This window comes from Amblyomma maculatum, unplaced genomic scaffold, assembly GCF_055883805.1.
Source record: "Amblyomma maculatum isolate TAMU_Amacu unplaced genomic scaffold, ASM5588380v1 scaffold_51, whole genome shotgun sequence".
Lineage (NCBI taxonomy): Eukaryota > Metazoa > Arthropoda > Arachnida > Ixodida > Ixodidae > Amblyomma > Amblyomma maculatum.
The window spans coordinates 105290-130310 of NW_028146776.1; the positions used below are offsets into that span (position 1 = coordinate 105290).

At 45.4% G+C, this 25021-nt stretch overlaps 1 pseudogene; it reads right to left on the reverse strand.

Annotated features, from left to right (window-relative positions):
* LOC146170764 (uncharacterized) overlaps nt 1-24402 on the reverse strand; it is a 129505-nt pseudogene extending 105103 nt beyond the window's left edge.
* Between the last annotated feature and the right edge of the window lie 619 nt (nt 24403-25021).

A 25021-nucleotide genomic window follows, 5' to 3' on the forward strand; every position in this document is an offset into this window, starting at 1 on the left:
ATGGTAGAAGTAGATCATTGCAAGATCATTAATGTGGACTAGGAATAACGAAGAATGGAGAACTTAAAACGGTACTTTGTGATACACCTGAGGTGACAGGTGACATGCAAGATGGGTAGCTAGCGGATAAAAACTGTTTGCGATTAGTCAGAAAATTGCGGATCCAATTAAATGCCAGTGGGTTCAGGTTTAGGCGAGAAAGTTTGAATAAGAGGTGTTGGTAGTATAAGGTTTTTAGAGAGCTTTTTAAAAGTCAATGAAAACAGCACCTAAAATACATTAGTATTCATGTACTAACGGATGTCGTTAGTAAAGAGCCAGCTGGGTAAAGCAGGATAGGGTTTTCAGGAATCCATGTTAACAGGGGGAAAGACTGCAAAAAGTTCATGCTGTTTGAGAAATGTCTAGCAAGATACTTTTGGCACATATAGTACTGCGGGCGACAATGATCGCGAAAACACCGAATCCGAAAATACGGTGCACACACGAAGCACACCTGCAAAAAGCACGACGAAAAACGCGCGAGCGCGGCGCATTCTAACCGGCAGCTCGCGTGCTGCCGTTCCGCGTCCGCGCTGGAAGTGGCCTACTGGTTTTTCCGCGACTGCCAGGCCGAATGGGAGCTGCTCGGCCCCTCACAATCAGTAAAATTCTATAAAACGTGTCGGCATGAGAAGGAAAGAACCGGTTCCTGAAGATGTGTGGCATTACTCTCGACGCCCGGTGCAGGCCTTCGCTGGACGCGAAAGCGATTATCCATCTCTGAAAGCTGCAAACTTTAGTACTCTTCTTGGTTGTTCTTCGCTCGCATTATACGCGGATACGTTTCTTACAATTTTCTCCGTCCTGAAATTACACCTCGTTTTATATGCGGGTCCGCATTATACGCGGGGTTTTACGGTAGCAGTGATATTTCGGTCGCCTTTTTTAAACAACGGTAGAATGTGCGTTGCTTAAGTTGGTCATGAAAAATGCTATGCAAGGGCATGAGAAATGGCTGGAGTGATGAGTTTGATCTTAGAAGGATGAATGGTTCTAACCCAGGACCGCACACTTCCATGAACATCAGAAGACAGACCTCAGGCGAGTTCGGGCATATACATATAGAATTAATGGGACAACGAGTGATATGAGGCCAATGAGAATGTGAAGAGCTAAAATGAGAAAACTGCAAGCTAAATGTTTTAGCATTGCTAGCGGCATTGGAGAAAACGGTTGTGCCGTCCCTGATATTAGTAAAGGGGCTGTGAATTGAACTGATTTATGAGTTCTTTATTACATTTCCAGCTTTTCAGGTTGTTGCTATCATTTTAATGACCTGAGCATGGTAGTAATTACGCTCGAGTTGTTCAGCAAAACATGGCAGATAGGTGATGGGAATAAGCCTTGAATCGTTTTAAGAGAGTCGTATTAAACGACTGCGATTCGAGTTTGTTATGAAGGTTTTCTTTTTGCGGATTTATTTATTTGATACTGCCAACTGCCTCTTGGCAGTCCAGGCAGGAGTGAGTAAATACAGGAAAGACAAGTCAAAATCGGCTCTAAAAATCAAGGTAAACAAGAATGTGAGTGACAAGAAAGCATAAGGAAATGGCTTGCAATACAGATTAGTGCGTGAGCAAAAGCAGCTTATACAAAATTACAGAAAGAGCATTAAAAAGAACAAAAAAAAGCACATCTGCAAACTGCAAAAACAGGAGACTGGACACTCTAAACTTAACGCGCTTCATTGCAAAGAGTGCACGGCAGACGAAATGGATTCGACAGAGGTTATACTGGCGACTTCTTGCGGTAGAAAATTCTACTCTGCTATAGTTCGAGGGAAGAACGAGAAGCGATAAGCGCTAGTCTTATCCTGTGGCATCACAATTGTTTGGCTGTGTTTACGTCTTGTTTCTCTTCTTTTATTAAAATTGATATAGATGTCGGAATCCGTTTTTGTTTGTTTATTAACTATATTAAACAAAGTTTGTTGGCGATGGAGTCTGCGCCGAAATTCTAATGTTGGGAGGCCGGACCGTGTTCAGAGTTCAGTGATCGAGGCTCTTTTACTGTATTATAAATAAATCTAAGGGCTTTCTTTCGCAAGATTTCAATGTTATTGATGTCAGTTTTTGTATGGGGATCCCACACAACGTCGGCATAATCGAGCAATGGTCTAATGAGTGTCGTGTAGGCAGCGAGCATTGTCCTACTAGTGCAATGTTTCAGCCGTTGTTTAAGCAGCCATAGCCTCCTTAGCGACGCCGAAACGACGTATTGAACACGATGCGCTCGAGGTTAGCTTCGAGTCATTTACTACACCCAGATATTTAAATTTGTCAACCGGCTTAATTGCTACATTGTTGATTTTATATATACAAACTAATAATGTTTTCTTTCTTGTAAACATTGTGTGCGCATTTTTAGGCGTTTAAGTTCATGCGCCAGGACTGACGCCAATTATTGATTGCAGTTAGGTAATCATGTATGGCAGTCTGATTGTGCAACGATTGAATGTTATGATACACAATGCAATCATCTGCGAAGAACCGGCATCGTACGGGGAATCAAAAGACAAATCATTTAGATAAATTAAAAAGAGAAGGGGTCCAAGTACTGAACGTTGCGGTACACCGGAAAGTGCGGGAGCAGGTAGAGAAATTGATTTTATTATACGGACGTATTGTGTTCGGTTAGATGAATGCTAGTCAAGCGAGCGGAGAATTTGTTCATTCTTATAGCACACATTGCAGCTTCAGTTTTAATATATTGTGACAAACACGATCGAACGTTTTCTGAAAATCGAGAAAAAGCAGGTCTATTTGCCCGCCCAGGTCCAGCGCTGCAATGACGTCATTGGTAATGTGTAGAAGCTGTGTAACTCTGGATAGGCCACGCCGAAATCCATGTTGTTTTTTCGAAAAAGAAACTTATTTTCCAGAAAGCTAATCATGTGCTTAAAAATAAAGTGCTCCATCACCTTAATAGCGGTGCACAGAAGAGAGACGGATCTGTAATTAGTAATACTGGGTTTATCTCCGGACTTATCAATGGGAATTACCTTTGCTGCTTTCCAATTATTAGGAAGGACACCTTGCATTAGACTCATTAAATATTATAAAGAGATATTTTGCGCACCATTCCGCGTACCTAAAAAGAAAATTATATGGTATGTCATCGAGACCAGCGGATTTATTTATATCTATGCTTAGTAGGGACGAAAGAATACCTTCTTCAGAAACAAAAAGGTCCGGAAGTTCACAGCCAGAAACTGAAAATTCTGGATTAATAATTGTCATCACTACCGCGTAGAAATACGGAGGCAAAGTATTCGTTGAACGCTTCGGCAATATTCTGGTTATCGCTTGACTCGGTATCATTCACTCTAACTTTGGTGACCGGATCCTTTTTTTCCGTTATGTGCATCCAAAACTTCCTTAGGGCGTTAGTAAAACAACGGTGCCGTTTAACCTTGAAGAAATGATACTTTGAGTCTTTTACTTTGTTCCTAAATTCTGTGCGCATTGACTGTAGCAGAGAAGGGTCGGCAGATGAACTGGAATGTGACAGGCGTTTTAAGCGGCGCTTTAGTTGCAATATGTCACGAGTGATCCAACGGTTGTTGCGAGCCATTCTCTTGCGCTTTGTAGGAATGTACCTGTGTATACATTACTGGACTGCGTGTTTAAAATGCAACCATAAATCATCAACATTGCATTCACCCCGGAAACATTTTTGAGAAAAAGTGTTGGAATCTTGTTCTAAGTAGTCTAGTACACTTTCATCTGCCGCTTTCCTAAAATCTAAGATTTCTTTGTCTGGACAACGTATCGTTTTTTGCGGTAGATTGCTTCTAAAGAGAAGCGCAATATGATCTGATATGCCTGGTAAAACTTCTACAGTAAATCCTGCTTCACTGACAGCTTCAGAGAGAATAACTAGGTCGAGGATAGTGCGCGAGTTTGAAGTTACACGTGTAGGTGTTCCTACTACCTGTTTAGGATTAAAAGAAAATGCCAAATCGAGCAACAATTCAGCGTGCTGACCAGAAACTCGAGCAAAGAGATCGTCCCAGTTGATCACGGGCAGATTAAAATCACCACGCAAGATAATATGAGTATAGCGTTTACTATAAGCGTAATGAAAATCGTGTAGCGATTCTAAAGCGATTCTAAAATTGAGGTGTCTGCATTCGGAGGCCTGTATGCTACACCAATAAGAACGTTGCACCTGAACGACGGCACAAGGATCCAAGCCATCTCAGCACAAGTATTGTGAGCAATGGATGTGATTGGAATGCCCTTTTTTATTATGGCCGCGAAGTCACCCCCTCTCGAGCCACGGTCCTGGCGAAGTATGTTGTACGAACTGGGTATTATGTCGGAATCGGGAATAGCATCATGAAGCCATGTTTTCGTTTGTAGCGTGACGTCTGGGTTGTAACTAAGAAGTAGGCTTTCAAGGTCATCAGACTTATTCACGACGCTCCGGGCGTTAGCAGTTAATACAGACAGCGGACTGAACGCATGGGGTGATTCCAACGATTGAGATTTACTTTTACTTTTGGGCTGTTTTTGACTGGAAATAGACCGGTTATGTCAATTCGTTGCAGACGGAACTGCCTTATCCAATTCTTCGTCCCATCTGAAAGTCTTGGCATTGATTCTAACTTTGTCAAAGTTTAGAAACACTTTCTCTCCTCTGTCTCACTTTTCCTTCGTCCAAGTCCAAAGGTTTTTCCTTATAGCTTGGACCCTTGGAGAGAAGTCCTCAGTAATGCTATAGTCAGTGTTTTTGAAGGCGCTGCATACTTTCAGTATATTTAATTTGTCTCGGTAATACAAAAGCTTCAGTATTACTGGACATAGGCAAAAAACAGATGTATGCGATAAGGGACAAGGCGGGCAACGTCATCACTAATATGGACAAGATAGTCAAAGTAGCCGAGGAGTTCTATACAGATCTCTACAGTAGCCAAAGTAGTCAGGACCGTAATGAGATTGGAGGTAAGGAAAAACAGTCAGACGTTCCACCAGTGACAAAGGACGAGGTCAAGAAAGCACTAGAAACTATGAAAAGGGGGAAATCAGCTGGAGAGGATCAGATAACTACAGATTTGCTGAAGGACGGGGGGGATATCGTGCTAGAAAAACTGGCCACCCTGTATACGCAGTGCCTGGTGTCATCGACGGTACCGGAACCATGGAATAATGCAAACATTATCCTCATTCATAAGAAAGGGAACTCTAAGGACCTTAAAAATTACAGACCAATCAGCTTACTGTCTGTTACGTATAAGGTATTTACTAAGGTAATCGCTAATAGAATCAGGACAACCTTAGACTGCAATCAAGCAAAGGATCAAGCAGGGTTTCGGAAACGGTACTCTACTATCGATCATATCCATACCATCAATCAGGTGATAGAAAAATGCTCGGAATATAACCAGCCCTTATACATAGCATTCATTGATTACGAAAAAGCATTTGACTCAGTTGAAACCTCGGCGGTGATGCAGGCGTTGCGAAATCAGGGGGTAGACGAGCCGTACGTGAAAGTGCTGGAAGATATATATAGTGGCTGCACAGCAACCATAGTTCTGCATAAAGAAAGTAACAAAATTTCCATAAAGAAAGGTGTTAGGCAAGGAGACACAATCTCCTCAGTACTATTCATAGCTTGTTTAGAGGAAGTATTCAGAGACTTGGAATGGGAGCAGTTAGGGATAAGGGTAGATGGAGAATACCTCAGTAATCTGCGATTTGCTGATGACATTGCCTTGCTAAGCAACTCGGGGGATGAACTGCAAATAATGATTGATGACCTAGACAGGAAAAGTAGAAATGTAGGCTTGAAAATCAATATGCAGAAGACTAAGGTAATGTTCAACAGCCTCGGAAAAGAACAGCAGTTTACATTAGGTAGCGAAGTACTGGAAGTAGTAGGCGAATATATCTACTTAGGACAGGTAGTAACCGCAGATCCGGACCATGAAAAAGAAATAGCAAGAAGAATAAGATTGGGATGGAGCGCATTTGGCAAGCACTCACAGATTATGACTAGCAGCTTACCGGTATCGCTAAAGAGGAAAGTATATAACAGTTGCATCTTACCTGTACTCACCTATGGGGCTGAAACGTGGAGGATAACCAAGAGAGTTCTGGTTAAGTTGAGGACAACCCAGAGGAGCATGGAACGAAAAATGGTAGGGGTAACATTAAGAGACAGGAAGCGTGCAGAGTGGGTCAGAGAAATAACTAAGCTTACCGACATTCTAGTGGAAATTAAGAAGAAGAAATGGACATGGGCAGGACATGTAGTGCGAAGAGAGGATAACCGATGGTCGCTGAGGGTAACAAACTGGATTCCAAGGGAAGGAAAGCGTAGCAGGGGGCGGCAGAAAGTTAGGTGGGCGGATGAGATTAAGAAGTTCGCAGGGGTCAAGTGGATGCAGCTAGCACAGAACCGGGTTAAATGGAGAAATATGGGAGAGGCCTTCGCCCTGCAGTGGGTATAATCAGGCTGATGATGATGATGATTACTAGACGACATTTGCCGTCCCTAGGATTTCCTATTCTGTGGACGCACTCCATTACCACGTTTGAAACGTTTAGCATGTCCTCAAAGATGTTTTTCGAAACCTCTTGTTCCAATGATTCAGGCGGTTCTTCTGTAGGTTCCGGTAAACCATAAAGTATTAAATTGTTCATCCGGCTTTGATTTTTGAGATCATCTACTTTAGCAGTAGTCTGTCAACAGGTTTTTGTAGATCATCCACCTTGGCTGTGTAGGTCTTAACAGTGGTCGAAATATCCTCCACTTTTCGGTCAATGGAAGCTAACTTAACAAGGCTTTCATCTAAGCGTCGGTTTGTTGTGGCCACGCTTTCTTTAAGCTCTCGCATGTCATCCATAATTGTTTGCAGCATGATTTCGGTAGAGGGGCCTGGATTTATTTCAGTCACCGCCGGAAGCCAATAAGTTAACAAAACAATGGTATACATTTTTTACCACATCAATAAACGGCCGTCGGCACGCAAGTGCAAAGGCACACATCGTCACTACGATAGCCAGAAGCCTGGTGGTAGTTTCCCACCTCTATCAAGAACAAGAAGGGATTCTTTAGATGCATGGTTCCAAAGCTCTCGCCGCGCATGATCTTCTCGCAGCGTAGAAGACCATTCGTAATCCAAAGACTTCGTGGGAACAAAAAAAGTCTTTCACGGTACCAGACGCAGTAAAAAATTAACAATATTGTTACGTGGTGACATGGCAAGCGATGGAACACGGCGACACAACAGAAACAGAACGGCGTGATGACATGACGATGAAATATGCTTTAATGGCCAGTGAGCCTGGCGCGAGCACTCCGGCCCACGTCACTGCCCGCTTTGTCATCTTCGTAGCATTACCCGGTGCCACCGAGCGATCGTCCCGATCGATTGCTAGAAATCCAATGCATGACGTGACGATGAACACAGACACAGGATTGGGACGTCAAACGATGGACACCACAATGAATGCGAAGATGGGCAGAATGTTTGCACCGGAACATCAAGTCCAATCTTCACCGTTTGGCGAAGTCCAAGGCTCACGGACACGCCGAACGGCTTGGGCGGGGGTGCTGTCTTCGCTCGAGTGGTCGTGAGGTCGCTTCGTCGTGGGGTCGGTAGGGTCGGTAAGGTCGGCTTTGGGCTCTTCCTGGTCGTCGTGTGTTGTGGTCAGGGCTGGGGACGAGGCTGGGGACAGCGGCTGGTCGGGTCTGAGCAAAAAGGGCTGGGGCAGAGCAGGGCGGTGATCTCCACGGGCTTTCGGCAGATGAACCCGGTGTAGGGTTGGCTTCGACGGTGCAAGGCGAGGATGGGAATGAACCGCACCTCCAACCAAATGTTACAGGGTGGCATGAGAAGCGATGGAACACGGCGACACAACAGAAACAGAACGACGCGATGACATGACGATGTATTATGCTTTAATGGCCAGTGGGCCTGGCGCGAGCGCTCCGCCCCGCGTCACTGCCTGCTTCGTCATCTTCGTAGCAATATCACTAAGTTCTGAGTGAAATTTGTGGTATGCTATATTACACTTAGATGATTTGATAATATCAGTCCAGTCACACAGAACTGCGGGCAACGTACACAAAAATCTGAATGGAAACACAACACAGGCGCACACCACCAACTGTAATATGAAACTGAACACGCACTTCCTCTTCAACACTCAGCCACACCTTCCTCTTCTACTCCCAAGTACATATGCCCCTCGTGGGTATGTGCCACTTTCTGAGGACACAACATCTCACACGCACACCTCTTTTTTGCCAAGCAGATGTCTAGCCAGCAAAAAATGTTAGCAGCACTATCTTCCCAGTCCATCGTCCACATCGTGTAAGCATGACAGGCGCAACATCCATCACATGGACACACACTACAAAAACCACCACACACTAAACAATTTCTCACCCTTAAGTGTGGAAATTGGCTTGTCCCCAGACGCTCGCCCTTTTTTGCTTAAAGGGTGCAACCAGTAGGGTGCCAAAAATAGAGTGCAGATACCGCACCCTTAAAGAACGGTGCTTAGCTTAAAAGTTTAGAGGGTGCAATGGTTGCACCTTGTCGAAGGATGCAATATTTCCTTCGCACCCTTACGAAGTAGGTACTCGAAGGGTACACTAAATAAATATGGACTCGCATGAAGCAGTAGCCTCGGATTGATGCGTGGCAAGAAATGAATCCACAAATTGTAGGCCTGCATTTCGAGTCTTCATGATTCTGGCCCTCAAATTATTGCTACAAGCAGAGCAAGTTACTGCCAATGCTCGGTCACAACTGACATCTCTTCCAGTATTTTCATCAATGCAGGCGAGAGTACACTTAACAAAGTTTAGTGCATGCAATCAATATTCAGTGCATGACAATTTAACAGAAAATGCTTTCCACAGATGTAATGTTCTAGCTAAGCAATTTTTATGATCCCGTTTTCAGTTCAGTTGAGGGCCTGCTTCAGTTGAGGACCTCGTTCTGCACATATCTCAGAGATACTTGTCCACCATTCGAACATGCTTGCAGAGTTACGAACATATCAAGATAGTGCAGGCTGATCCCTGAAACTGTAATGTTATTTTCTCCGCCAAAAGCAAATAATATCATCTGCATGCAGCATTGCGTGCATGCATATAAAGTGATACCTATCAGTTTTGGTAGCACAGTTTATTAACACTATAACCAAAATAATTTATTAGTTTACATAGTTGAACGTCCCAAAATGTCGTTAAAAAATTATCACACTGTATATCATGGTGTAAATAAAAACTAAATATCACATCACTTACTTAGTGAAATGCACCCCCCTCTTACTGAAATGAAAAATAAATACTTTATCAAGTAAGAGGCAGCAAAAATAAGCTTTCGGTACAAAATCTGCATTCTGGAGCAGCTGTGGAGAGAATAAATGTAATTTCAAAAAAGCTATATCAGTTGTTCAGGGCAACTTGAATGAATGCACTCTATGTAAACGTTCACTAAACCATGAAGGCTTCTGCTGCGTCCTCCTCGGACTGCAACATAGTAGAAATACCCACTTAAAAATGGCCCCATCACATATGGAATCCGCCATGTGGCCATAAATTTCGACACACAAAGTATTGCCTGATTTGTAATTATGATCAATAATGGAATACACATAAGTGCAGTGCCGATGAAATAAAAGCTCAACAAAACTTGAAAATGGGCTGAATGGTGCATTGCAACTTGACGAAAGGGAGACGCAGAAAGGAACAGAGAGAGAGAGAAAGGAAGGAAAGGACGAGAACATATTTTATTATTAGAGACCAGGCCCTTGAGCAGAGTTTTAATGGGATAGGTTTGCTAAAAGGTGTTTAGGTACGTGGTTGATTTTTATTATTCTTAACAAGCTACCAAACTTGACGTACACTGATGTGGTGGGTGGTATTTTAGAGAACTTTTGACAGAATGGGAGAGGTCTGGTGTTTCTGCACGAACTTCCTTCATATGGTTCATTGCAGTTTTTAGATGTTAACATTACTTTAGGGACTGGTCATGTTTGTTGTATGTACGCTACGCGGGCACGGAAAGAACGTTTTGCCTACTTATCAGCACATAAGAACTCTTAAGAGAGCTATCGCTAATATTTGGGGTCTGCCTTCACAAAGTCGTGCCTGCAAGCTGTGCAGTCGAGGTTTAGTAAGCAATTACACAGGTTGCAGTGTGCTGGTTACCCCTGCACGGTCATTGTGTCAGTGACAGAAGCCCTTCTTCAGAAAACCAAGCGAGTCATGTTTGGGAAAAAGATTGCGCCAGAGAGAAATACGTTTATACCTGTTGTGGTATCGTATATGCATAAGGTTGCCCATCACGTGAAGAAAGTAGCGAACAGACATGGCATGCCGGTGGTGTTCTTCACTTCAAAAAAGGTATCCGAGCTGTGCTTATGCATTTCGCATGATGTAAAACCGAGCGGATGTAAGAAGCATGCTAACCGGTTTGTCAACTGCTACATGGGGTCGTTTATGAGATTCCGTTCACCTGTGGGAAGGCATACTTAGGCCAGACCGGGTGCTGTATTAATGACGGGGCAGGGGATATCTTTGCAGGCTTTAAAGCACATTGCGCGAACTGTACTGCGTGCGAGCCGCAACAGAGTGATATTAAGATCCTGGGCAGAGGCCGCGATAAGACAGCTTGTGAACGTTTGGAAGCTTTTCCCATCGGGAAAAGGGGAGATCAGTGTGTGAGCGATACGTCGGTGCGGCTCTGGAAGGCAGAGACCAGATTTATTGATCGTGGTTTGTAATATTTTGTTTCCTTGTGTTGACTGCCTTTCTGTTATTGATATGTACTGCACATGTCTCCCTTTCAGCATATATTTGCTGCGGTTGCTGCAAATAAATCGAATGAGAGTTAGCGTGTGTCCTGTGTTGTCTTCACTCGAGTATGTGTCTTCCTGTGTCCTTTTACCTTTCGTCAAGTTGAAATAACAGCTGCTACCAGAAAACATTTCGAAAGTCTCGATGTCCCTGGAAGCCACGAAATGTGGAGGAAAAATATCACGCTTGCCTGGCTTTTTAGGTGCATGCTCACAAATTATTTGCCAAATTAATACATGTGGCAAAGCATGACACAGAAAGCTGTATTTGTATCACAACGACACAACTGTCTCAACCCCTAGTACATGTCTGCAAGTCAACTGAGTAGAAAATAGGACAACATACAACTCAGCCTCTTTAAAATTGCCTACTTCGTTGGACTTTGTTGAGAAATTTGTATTCACCGGTCTATGTGTACTCAATGAAAGTCCAAGGAAGAGCCGCTCCAGCACGACGAACGTGTTGAACAGCTTGCGGGTGTACTGGATGTTGAAAAGCCAGTAAGCAGCCATAACAGCTGCCAGCCCCTCCTCTGCATTTTTCACGGGAGACAGCTTATCCCAGCCTACCCTCATATGCAGCAGGTCGGCATCCTCAAAGTTTTCGCCAGAGTACAAGACGCAAGGGGTAGCCGGAACACTTGAGTGCTGAGGAGGCAATAAAATATTGCATCAGTACCTACTGCCCATTAGGTATCCCTTCATGACCCCACTTTGATGTACTCTTTGTAAAGCTGCTTAAGGCTGTAATACAAACAACATTAGCAACACAAATTGCTTGTCTGATAGTTGCACCTAAAATATTTATGCTCCGTGCATTATTTCGATGAAGGCCAATATGTCCACAATCTTAATTGGTAGCTTTATGTTTCTCAATCATTAAACAATAATCTAAGGTATCATATCTGTGACTTAAATTGAACACTGATTAAAACAAACACAGCACAATTATCTTCCCAACTGGAATCTGCAAGCTGTTTTGAGACGCCTATAAAAAAATGTGTTATGGGGCAGTAGAGGTTGTGGGACTGCACTACTTCTGACAAAAATAATCACATTAGGTATGTGAGTACGGCATAGACTTTACTGAAATGCACTATTACACTTCTTTTCATGCCAAAATATAGGAAAACTATTTGACTCTCATATACATTGTGACACCATCACCTGCAAACAGTTCTAAGGCTTCTTGCCTCTATTGATGTTGATGCTGCTGCTATTTCTTTCATCAACATGTGAAAGCATTTTATTCCAACTATTCTACTTTGCACTTAGGTTTACGGTTTAGGTTTATGAGGCTTATTGTCCCAAAGCGAGTCAGGCTATGAGAGACACTGTAGTGGAGGGCTCAAGATTTTCACCAACCTAGGGTTCTTTAACGTGCACTTACATCGCACACCACACGGGTGCCTTGCTTTTCGCCTCCATCGAAAAGTGGCCGCTTAAGCCGGGATTCGATCCCGCATCAATGGGAACCGCCGTCAAATACCAAACTACTGCACCGCTACTCTGTCTGTCGCTCAATATAGCAAGCATCAGGTATCAAGCAATCTTGACCTTGGAAAGAGAAAGATGTTGGCTTTCTATCAGAGGGTATCTTCAAAAGAATCCAGGTCATCCAGTGGAAGGTTTTTTAAACGACACATATAATGGTTCTCAGTAGAGTAACTATAAAGATAATTATCGTCACCTGCTAAAGGCAGATTTATTGCTGCAAAGCATAACACACATTTTTGCAAGTGTTTTGACCAAATGGCATGAGTACTAAAAAGACACTGTTGCCAAAAAACCTTAAAAAGATTTTACCTCATCATGTCAGAAGAGTTGACTGAGCGTTCTGCTCATTGACATTGCCAGACAATATGCAAAGGACTGCGACGTTCAGGATGTCTGAAAAGGAAGTCCCATTGTCAACAATTGAATTCAATTTTATTTTATTGGCACCATACTAAATCCTGGTACCCTGTGAAAATGTTGCCATTTCAGAAAAAAAGGATTTAATTTTGTGAGCTCCTGTGCCTATCAGTCAAAGAATAGAACAGCTAGGATAACAGCCCCTTAATTACATCTACCACAAGTTAAAAGCATTTCCTACAGATTTTCAAAATGACTGTCTTGTGGCTGCTATTGTATTCAATATTGTCTATCAAATCACATATAGCTCTAATATAGCTCCCATTTTTTTCCTCTGAGGCCAATAAACTGCAGTTCCAGACCAGATGCAGGCTGTAAACCTCAAAACACTTCTCCGAACAACCAAATGTAGCAATGAGCAGCAACGTGATGTCTAGTATCATATCTCTGAAAGACACCTTGCAATAATATGTTATATACTGCAGGTCTAAAATGCGCTATTATTAGTCATAACAACACTCACGTCGTGTTCGCAGCCTTTTTGGAACCATGTCACGGGCCTGTTTCAGTAATGTCATGGCACTTGCTTCACAGGTGATTACTATCTGTTCAGGCAATTCAGCAATGCCGTGAATCCCATGTGCAATACAAGCTGATGTGTCAACCTTGGTTAGTATCTGGAAGTCGCTGCAGAACTGAAAGAAAAAACGCACATTTAACTTCTTTGGAACTAGAACATAGCAATACGGAGCAGTGAATTCTAAAAGTGCAAAAATGTATCTCAAATAACGCAAGCATTTCACAGGTGCCAATGCCTGCTGTCTCATCTAACAAATTGCTACTATTAATCAGTTTTCTAGAGAAAAAACTCGAAATCTAAATTATCATCTTGCTCAAAGAGTAAAACTAATTGTCACTCCAAAGGAAGTTTCATCATAGGGGCACACACAGCCTTGATGTGATAGATGCCTTTCATATACGCCCCCTATACTCACTACCCTGCGTTGTTGGCACAGGTGGGCAAATCTTGGCGGAGCGTCGCACAGTTGAAAGTGAAGTCCTCCTCACGAAAGCATATGCGCTGGAATCTTAGAGCCTGGCTGTATGGGATGCCCTTCTTACAGTGCTTTACGTGGCCCCTTTCGAAGTGTAAGTGCTGGTGTCTGTCCATTGGCTTCCTAAACATTGATGCTATAAGTTGGTTATACGACATGTGAATCGTGACATCCATGAAACTAATCACCGAGGCGGACTAAGTAGGAGAAAAAAAAACAACTCAAGCAAAGAAGAAATGGCTTTAAAATCTCTTGGAACATATGTTCCGATATTGTTATAAAGCCGACGGACAAAGGAGGAGCAATCGTCATGAATGCTCGTGATTACAAGAATTAGGTGCAATGACAGCTAAATAACAATTCTTTCTATAAGCCTTAGCTTGAGACCCAACTGTAAATTTCCAAGGCGTGGTTCAAACGACGCTACAGGACCTCTTAAGGGAGAACAAGATAACTGATAAAATCGCAAAGTCATTACTATAGTTATCCCCTATCCCCGATAGGTTCTACCTTCTGCCAAAGATACATAAGGAGAATCACCCCGGTCGACCTATCATTTCGGGGATAGGGACCATAACAGAAAAGATCTCCAGTTCTGTCGCCAACTTATTCTACGATATCCCAACCACTTTCCCTTCATTTGCCAAGGACAAAACTAAATTACTTTCAGATATTGTCGATCTATCCATTAAAAAAAATAGCCACCTCGTTACCCTCTATGTTGTGTCTTTATATACTAACATACCCCACTCGGATGGGATTAGGACAGCCGTCAGTGTTTACAGAGGTTATAAAGCTGGAGAAATTATTTGACGAAATGACCCTTGAAAAATTACTGCGCTTAGTATTAGAAATGAATACCTTCGAATTTGACGGCCACCATTATGTACAAATAAATGGAATGTCAATGTTCAATAAGGTTGGTCCTAATTGTACCAATATATTTATAGGCATTCTGGAAACTGAATACCTTGAAAGTTGCCTCCTCAAGCCTCTTTTCTATATAAGGTTTATAGACGACATTTTTCTTATTTGTTGTCATAGTGAAGAAGAACTACTGAAGTTCATCACAAATTTTAACAATATTACAGCAGTATTTCTCTCACACTTACACCACCTCGGTAATTAGTTTCCTGGATGTCACGCTTCACGTGTCATAAAACCAACTTATAACATAGTGTTTAGGAAGCCAATGGACAGACACCAGTACTTACATTTCGAAAGTAACCACGTAAAGCACTGCAAGAAGGGCATCCCACACAACCAGGCTCTAAGATGCTCTAATAGGAGGACTTCATTTCGAACTGTGAGATGCTCCGCAAAGATATTGCCCGACAGCGCTACCCGCAGCCTGTTATTTATGATGCCGTCAAAAAAGCTGCAGCGCAAGATCGCCGTACCATCTTAAATCGCAAGAAGCCTGCACAATCTGGTTTCCAGACTAACCTAATCTTAACCTAGGCAGCATCAGCCCCAAACGTCAATGCTATTCTAAAAAAGCACCATAATAATCTTCTTCAAAGAGAAAAAATGAGGAGCCTACTTCCTGAACTATCCCGTGCCGTGTACAAAAGGGAGAAAAACATCGAAGACATAGTGACCTCATCGCAATTAAACAATGACAAAGTCTCAGCATGTACACCGTGCAATAAACTTCGCTGTACGGTTTGTCCAATGATTAATACAGCCACCACGGTCCAAAGCACAGCCTCCTCTTTTTAATTCAAAATTAGAGGAAACAGATGACACAAGTAAAGTGGTATATCTTCTCGAGCGCGGCGTGTGCCGTGAGCAATATATTGGGCAAACAGAAACGCCTTTACGATTAGGAATAAACAAACACCGGGTACATGTACGATTACTGCTAAGTCTTCCTATCTCGAGAAATGTAAGCACAAAAGGGTATTCGTTTGACTCCTTCAGTGTGACGCTACTAGAGTCAGGCTTCCAAACACATTATGACAGGGAAACTTGCGAGTCGTGCTTAATTTAAAAATTCAATACACTAAATCCTGGCATTAAAGAGTGCTGGCAAGCTCTCCTACCTTTCCAAGTAAATTTCAACCAAAGTGATCATTGTTTCTGGTGGCTGCTTATGGTGTTCAGTTTTTTGCAGTTATTGTTGCTGCTTTTTATTTATTCACTGACGCTGAACACTGCCATTATTGTGGAGTGCATACGTATGTTTGTATACCGACAACTTGTTGTATCTTGGGCGCTGCGCCACTAGGTGAAATTCCTGTTTATGTAAATATGGTGCTTTCAATGCACTTTTTTCGGACACCTTCAATCAATCCCTTATGGCGTTTTTTTTTCAAGAAAGGTATATAGGTTGGTTTGGTTTGGTTTGTGGGGTTTAACGTTCCAAAGCGGCTCAGGCTATGAGAGACGCCGTAGTGGAGAACTCCGGAAATTTCGACCACCTGGGGTTCTTAAATATGCACTAACATCGCGCAGCACACAGACACCTTGCTTTTCGCTTCCATCGAAAAGCGTTTACAGTAATATGTTCGTCTATCCTTACCGCTCTAGCTTTCGTTTTTTATCCTTGTTCTCTGTCATTATTAGTGAATGCCCTTTACATGCTTCATCTGCCTTATGGCACATCTGTGTCTTGTTGCTGCACCCCACCAGCCCGAAGGCACCGCAAATACCTGCCCTCAATGCAAATAAGTACACCCATCGAGACGCCCCGTCTTCATCTTAGGTTGTTTACCATCCAACCTGGTTGTTGATTGCTCGTTTTCCCCTTTGTTTGAGCGCGCATCCAAAGCAACCCCATATGGCGTGTTTTCTTCAAGAAAGTTGTATAAACAGCGTTAGCAGTGATATGCTTGCTTATTCTTAGCCCTTAAGTTTCCTTTCATTTTTCTTTTCTCGTTGTTCTACTCCGTATTACTTCCTGGGTACCATTTACTTGCTTGATCTGCTTTATGGTACACCCGTGTCTTTTTGCCGCACCCTACCAGCCCAAAGGCTCAGCACATACTTGCACTTCAAGCAAATGTGTACACCCATCGAGACACCCCGTCTCCCTCTTGGGTTGTCACCCACCCTGGTTGTTTATTGCTCGTTTTCCTCTTTTTTGTGCGCGCATCCGCTTTTTTGCTGTGTTCGACCCTTTTTTTGTCCGCATGGTGGCGAAATGCCCTTACGTTTTCTTGTTTCTTCTCCAGCCCCTCTTGTCAAATTTCTCCTTCATTTTTATTTTCTCTGTCTTCTGTCGCTGACATTGCAATACCTTTAAGAAAGCGCCTCAGCGAACTGTAAACCATTCTTGAGAAAGTTCGTGCTACGACTGAAAGGTGGAAATAAATATGTTTAAGGTTTTTCAATGCGACTCTGAACACACACACACACACACACACACACACACACACACACACACACACACACACACACACACACACACACACACACACACACACACACACACACACATATATATATATATATATATATATATATATATATATATATATATATATATATAGCAGACAATTGAAAGGGATATGAGGGGCTTGTTTTAAAAAAGTTAAAGGGGCCAACAGTCTACGAGTGCCAGGCAAACGCAGGGTTTCTTCCTTTTTTATGTGTATACTGTTAGCGTTGACCGGAACGTCTTATGGTGATTATCAAGATAAAGAACATTAAATGCTAAGCGGAAGGGATAACAATGAGCCGATGTTGGAAGATATATATATATTGTAAGAGAAGGTTTAATCTATACGTCGAGGACGGCGTCGAGGTCGGCAAGGAAGCGCACGATGATCAAACCAGCACGATGATCTGCGCGATCACAATTCCACAGACTGCTTCCTCTTCATCAGCGTCCAGCAAAAAGTGCTCATCTTCTTCTTCACAATGCCTCCTAGAGAAAAAGGAGCCATCCTGGCGACTTCAGGGGACGAAGGTACAATTCGATCGTAGCGTACACCACAGGGTAGCTAGCTGGCCGTGGTCGGGCAGCGACCGCAGCGTACGTCAGCGGTGCGACAGGAGCGGGGACGCATGTCATTGGTGGAGCGACAGGTGGAGCGACGTCGGCGTATGCAAGGGTCTCAATGGCTTGTGCGGGCTGAGGAATGGGCGCTGGCGGATAGGCAGGGGGAAGGGCGTCCGTCACGCGGTCGCCGATGACCTGTCGAAAGGGCGCCAAATTGCGGGAAAGCTCGCAGTTTGTTGGCAATAGTGATATTTGGTGAGCAACTTCCTCTCGAATGAAATCTTTGAGCTGCTGCAGCAGCGAGGAGGTCTCAGATGTAGCGGAGAGGCCAGAAAGTGATTCCACAGGCGCGGAAGGCTGTCGAGGGAGGAGTCGCTGCTTGCGCAACTCATCGTAGCTTTGACAAAGGTTGACAACTTGTGCAACAGTTGTCAAATCCCGGGATGTTAACATGAGGAAGGTGTCATATTCGATGCCCTCCATGATGTGCTTGATCTTTTGTGCCTCGGGCATCTGGGCGTTTACGCGACTGCATAGGTGGAGCACATCTTCAATGTAGCTGGTAAACGTCTCGCCGAGCCGCTGCGTTCGATCGTGCAAGCGTTGCTCGGCGCGGAGCTTGCGTACAGTAGGACGACCAAAGACGGTGGTAAGGTTCGCCTTAAATGAGTCCCAATTCGTGATTTCGGCTTCGTGGTTACGATACCACAGGCTGGCGACTCCGGTAAAATAAAAGATAACGTTTGTTAACTTTGTTGCATCGTCCCACTTATTGTACGAACTTACTCGCTCGTATGACTCAAGCCAGTCGTCACAATCGGTGTCGTCTGTCCCATTGAAAAGCGCAGGGTCTCGCTGGCGCAAGGAGCTAGAGCAGACGACCGGCGGGGTCATCGGGGCAGTTGGTGGGTGTTCCTCTTCGGCCATGTGAATTACCAGTAGCGTACACGTGCGAAGCTCCAGCGTAAGGCAAGGGTATCAGGCCGCACCTCCACCAAGTGTAAGAGAAGGTTCATTCTATACGTCGAGGACGGCGTCGAGGTCGGCAAGGAAGCGCACGATGATCAAACCAGCACGATGATCTGAGCGATCAAAATTGCACAACTTCCTCTTCATCAGCGTCCAGCAAAAAGGGCTCATCTTCTTCTTCACAATGTATATATATATATATATATATATATATATATATATTGTTAAGGAAAGAACACAGCGGCACAGCGGTAAACGCTAGTTCACTCTTAGACGCACACCACACACCGCACACCACAGAACGAAGTTAGCTAGGCTTGAGCGTTGTCTTCTTCACTACTTCACATCAGCACGTCGTCGTCGTCTCGATATACTGTGCTCCGTAACAGTTTTCCCCGCGCCGAAGAAGCACCGTCCCGGTGCGTCCTACACAGGAGAACTCGTATGATATGGTTTTAGACGGGCGACATGCACGAGTTCTGGATGAGGGGCTGTGGAAGGATTCTTGGGCTCTAAAGGGGCGATCTCATAGGTCACATCGGTGACTTGCCGCAAGACGGAGTAGGGGCCCACGTAACGAGGCGAAAGTTTTTCACACATACCGACACGGCGAGCCGGGTGCCAAAGAAGTACGAGGGAACCAGGAGGGTAGTGAACGTCTCGGTGATGAAGGACATAACGACGTTTTTGAGAGCGCTGAGACGCTCCAAGACGCTCTCGAGCTATGTGGCGGGCAGCATCAGCGCGGGCGATGGCATCCGAAGCGTAGCTGCAGGAAGAGTCGTCAAGAGGCAGCAAGGTGTCGAATGGGACTAAAGGGTCACGGCCGAAGAGTAGGTAAAAGGGAGAATATCCGGCGGTGTCATGGCGTGAGGAGTTATAGGCGAACGTGACGAAAGGTAAGGAGACATCCCAGTCACGATGGTGATCGGACACATACATAGACAGCATGTTGGTCAGAGTGCGATTGAGGCGCTCAGTAAGACCATTCGTTTGCGGATGGTAGGCCGTGGTGAACTGGTGACGAGTAGCGCATGAGCGGAGAAGGTCATGAACCACTTGAGAGAGGAAACAGCGGCCACGATCTGTGAGCAGTTGGCATGGAGCGCCATGAATCAAGATGACATCATGCAGAAGAAAGTCGGCAACGTCGGAGGCGCAGCTGGTAGATAGCCCTGGTTACAGCATATCGGGTGGTATAATCAGTCGCCACAGCAATCCACTTGTTTCCAAAAGTCGATGTCGGAAAAGGCCCAAGAAGATCGAGGCCCACACGAGAAAACGGCTTTGTCGGCACTGGAATTGGTTGCAAGGGCCCACTAGGTTGAAGCGAGGGTATCTTACGGCGCTGACACAGCTCACAAGCGGCGACGTAGCGACGGACAGAACGGTAGAGACCAGGCCAGAAAAATCTGCGTCGCACACTGTCATAAGTGCGTGTGACTCCCAAGTGTCCTGCTGTAGGAACGTCGTGAAGTTGGGCGAAGACACTAGAGCGCAGATGAGCCGGAACGACCAGTAAAAGGTCCGCGCCATCTGGACGCATATTGCGTCTGTATAATATCTCTTTATGGAGTACAAACATGCTGGCGGAAGAGTCGGAGATGTTGCGCAGCTGGTCAATAATTGGTTGCAGGGCAGGATCACGACGCTGTTCGGAGCCGATATTGATAAAGTCCGAGATGAACAAAACATAGTCGTCAGCAGTATGGTCGGACAAATCGGGAGGATCTACGGGATGGCGGGACAAGCAGTCAGCGTCTTGGTGTAAGTGGCCGGACTTGTACACCACAGTAAATTCATACTCTTGTATTCGTAAGGCCCAGCGACCTAAGCGGCCAGTGGGGTCCTTAAGTGAGGACAGCCAACACAAAGCATGATGATCAGTCACTACACAGAAGGACCGCCCAAACAAATAAGGGCGGAATTTGGTCAGCGCCCAAACAAGTGCAAGGCATTCCCGCTCTGTGATTGAATAATTGCGCTCAGAGGACGAAAGCAGGCGGCTAGCATAAGCAATGACGCGGGAGGAACCATGCTGGGACTGGGCAAGGATAGCACCAATACCATGTCCGCTAGCGTCGGTGCGCAGTTCGGTAGGTGCAGAAGGATCGAAGTGCGCCAGAACAGGTGGGGTGGTGAGGGCGGAAATAAGTGTCGTGAAGGCATAGGCTTGGTCAGAACCCCATGTGAAAGGTACGTTTTTTTGGCAGAAGAGAGGTAAGTGGGCGAGCGATGTCTGCGAAGTTCCGAATTAAGCGGCGGAAGTAAGAACAAAGGCCAAGGAAGCTTCGCACGTCACTTGAGCTACGTGGGGTAGGGAAGTCGCGCACGGCTCGAACTTTGTCAGGGTCGGGCTGCACACCATTTGCGTCAACCAAATGACCCAAGACTTTGATTTGGCGCCGGCCGAAGCTGCATTTTTTGGCGTTCAATTGAAGACCAGCGCGGCGGAAAACGTCCAGGACCGTAGAAAGGCGATCAAGGTGGGTTGCGAACGTGGAAGAGAAAACGACGACATCATCCAGGTAGCATAAACATGTTGTCCATTTAAAGCCACGGAGGAGTGAGTCCATCATGCGCTCGAATGTCGCAGGAGCGTTACAGAGTCCAAATGGCATCACCTTGAATTGATAGAGTCCGTCGGGGGTGACAAATGCGGTTTTCTCGCGATCCCGTTCGTCGACAGCAATTTGCCAGCAGCCTGAACGCATGTCGATAGAAGAAAAATAGCCATGCAAGCAGTCAAGCGCGTCATCAATTCGCGGAAGAGGGTAAACATCCTTCTTTGTTATTTGATTAAGGTGGCGATAGTCGACACAAAATCTCCAACTTTGGTCTTTCTTTTTAACCAATACGACAGGAGACGCCCAGGGACTGCAGGAAGGCTCAATAATATTTTGCGCCAGCATCTTGTCCACTTCTTTCTGTATAACATGCCGCTCAGTAAGGGAAACACGATAAGGCCGTCTGTGGATGGGGTTGGCGTCACCCGTATTGATTCGATGGGTCACAGCGGATGTTTGGCCCAATGGTCGGTCACCGAAATGAAATATATCGCTGTACGACAGCAAAAGGTCGGAGAGAGCTTTGGCTTGGTAATCTGGCAGATCCGCGGCTATCATGCCTGAAAAGAGGTTCGAATGAGAAGAAGGCGGTATATGCTGCTCCGACAGATACTGAGGGGTTAGAGCCGCAACTTCGCTGTCCGCCAAAGGAAACAGGTCAGCGAGTGCGATACCATGGGGTAAAACTTGAGTCGAACGGCTGAAGTTCAGTACGGGAAGATAGGTGCGGTTAGCAGTGACAGTCACGACGGTATGGGGAAGTATGACGTTGTGACGGAGAACAACATCGGTAATTGGGCAAGTGACGTATGTGCCGTCAGGAACTGCGGGGATCGGGGCCAGCGGGACATAAATAGCAGCTTCGGGTGGTAGGCGAACAAATTCGGCGGATCGGAGGCGGGGCTTGACATCGGTGTTTTCGAAGCAGTAGGGCAGGTCTAAGCGAAGAAGACCAGTTGAACAATCGATCAGGGCAGAATGGGCCGTTAAAAAGTCGATGCCGAGGATCACGTCGTGAGGGCAGCGGTCGATAACAGTGAAGAGGACAGGGGTAGTGCGACCGGAAATACTCACGCGCGCAGTGCACAGTCCCACGACGGCAGCGACGCTTCCATCGGAAACACGAACGGCGGATGAAGCGGCGGGTGTGACCACCTTTTTGAGACGGCGGCGAAAGGATGAGCTGAGGACTGAAATTTGGGCACCAGTGTCAATGAGGGCAGTAACAGGGGCACCATCCACATAGATGTCTAGGAGGTTGCGGCGATGAGCGAGGGTCAGCAGAGGATTTTCGGGCCGGGTCGTCAATGCAGCGTCACCTCCGGGAGCTGCATTGGTTAGTTTTCCGGATGAGAGCCGGAGAAGTGGGGAGATGTGGAACGACGAGAATTGGGCGAGCGGGACCTCGGGTCTGAGGAGACGGCGAGCGGCTGGGCATGCGCGGGGCTGGCGAGTTAAAGTCACGAGTGCGCGTATCACGGACATAGGTTGGGTGTGGAACATATTCGGCGCTGCGATCAGAATAGTAGCGAGGTCGAGGTGGCGGAACCCAACGGCCGCGGCAATGGCGGGAAATGTGGCCGACACGTGAGCAGTTGAAGCAGATTGGTCGGTCATCCGAGGTTCGCCATTCGTCCGGGTTGCGGTAGCGGTAGCGGTACCGCGTCTGAAAGGGAGTGGTAGGAGCCGCAGCAGCTACGACAGGAACATTAGGTTGGAGCGAGGGCTGTGCGGAAGGTTGGCCGGAGTTGAAGCCCACGTTCGCGTTGAGGCCCACATTTGCGAACTCCTGGCGAACGACAGATTGGATTAAGGCTATAGTAGCATCCGCTGGTTGAGGAGCGAACGCAACGGGTGTCATAGCCTCTATCTCTCGACGAACAATCCTGGTCAAGTTGGAGGGATGAGATGGCTGCTGTAAGGTTGGACTATCTTCGCACGAGGACGTAGCAGCTGTGTTTGGCAAGCGTTCGAAGCGGTGAGTAATACGGCGGTGTTTTGCTTGTTCAAACTGGCGGCAAACTTGATAACTGAGTCGACCGTTGGACAATCTTTGCAAAGCAGCAGATTATAAACATCGTCTGCAATTCCCTTTAATATGTGGCCCACCTTGTCTATTTCGGACATGGCGCTGTCCACCTTTCGGCATAGTGCTAGAATGTCTTGGATATAAGACAAGTACGATTCCGTCGAAGACTGGGCACGGGATGCGAGGTCTTTTTGTGCGCCAAGCTTGCGTCCGATCGGCTTGCCAAATAGGTCTCGAAGCTTCTCCTTGCCATCGCCACACCGTCGATGTGGTCGGTGCCGCAAAAGGTGCCTGGATCGCGAGGCTGCGTCATGACGACGGTGGGAGCTGGTGGTGCCGCTGAAGAAGGTGTCGCGTCGGATTGCATAGTGATTGTACCAATCTGGCGGCCACTACGGAGATCCAGGTTTGGCGACTTACGTACTTCCAGCAATCCTCCACCAAATGTTAAGGAAAGAACACAGCGGTAAACGCTAGTTCACTCTTAGACGCACACCACACACCGCACACCACAGAACGAAGCTAGCTAGGCTTGAGCGTCGTCTTCTTCACTACTTCACATCAGCACGTCGTCGTCGTCTCGATATACTGTGATCCGTAACAATATGTATGTATGTATATATATATATCTGTGTTGTGTTCTCTCTCCGTCATCAGTTAGCGCTGTTTCCACCATAAAATAAAATAAATTGCCGACCTCTCCCAAAATGTATCTCTCCACTAAGCCACCATCATTTTATTCATGCCATTTTCAGCGGCCTTTAGTTAAGCGCTTCATTTACAATGATTGCACCATTTGCATTACAACTCACTCACACAGCATGCATTAATTTGCCATGAATGCAGGTGGCTCCCCAATCAAAGTGAACAATCAATTATCCACCTCTCACTGAATTTACAATAGCTTACTTACCCTTTCAAAATTCATCATATAAGGGTACTTCATTTTGATGTCATGTACATTGCTTGTAGCAATATCTGAGATTCGATCTCTCGATGTTAACTTCATCATTTCCCTCATCTCCTCTTCATCAGGAGCAGATTTTCGATGCTCGCACATAAGCCACTAAATATGCATCGCCAAGCTCTCTTGGTCTTCTCCTGGTATTGCAGACATTGCAACGGCCTGAAGGAAGCAACACAAAGTAGCTAAACGGGATATACACTTGCACTATGCAAGGAAAAATTTATTATCTTCGATCCTAAACGAAATTCTTTACCTCACTTTTCATATGCAATATTCTTTAAGTTCGTAGTCACTAACAATTTTTTAGTGATATTAATATGTAAATAAACGTATTAACAAAGGACCTCATTTGTTTTTTCTACCGGCTAGACAACCATTCAACCAACCAGCAAATGATTATGACTGAATGCCGAACAATATTATACCTATAATATATTACTCATTTATTATTCTTATTGTTAATTATAAGGTATTCTAGCCTTTTGCTGCTACTTGCCCACCCCAGTGGCTCAGTGGTTAAGGCACTCTACCGCTGAACCCAAGGACCTGGGATGGAATCCGGGCAGCTTTTCGATGAAGGCGTAAAGCAAGGTGCCCGTGCGCTCTGCGATGCCATGCCATGGTATGAACCCTAGTTGGTCGAAATTTGCTGGAGCCTTCCCCTACGGCATCTCTCATAGCCTGGGTCACACTGGTTTTGTACGCCCCATCACCCAACCCAACCTTTTTGTTGCTATTTGTGTGATCTACTTTTCTTTAGTTTTGGCTG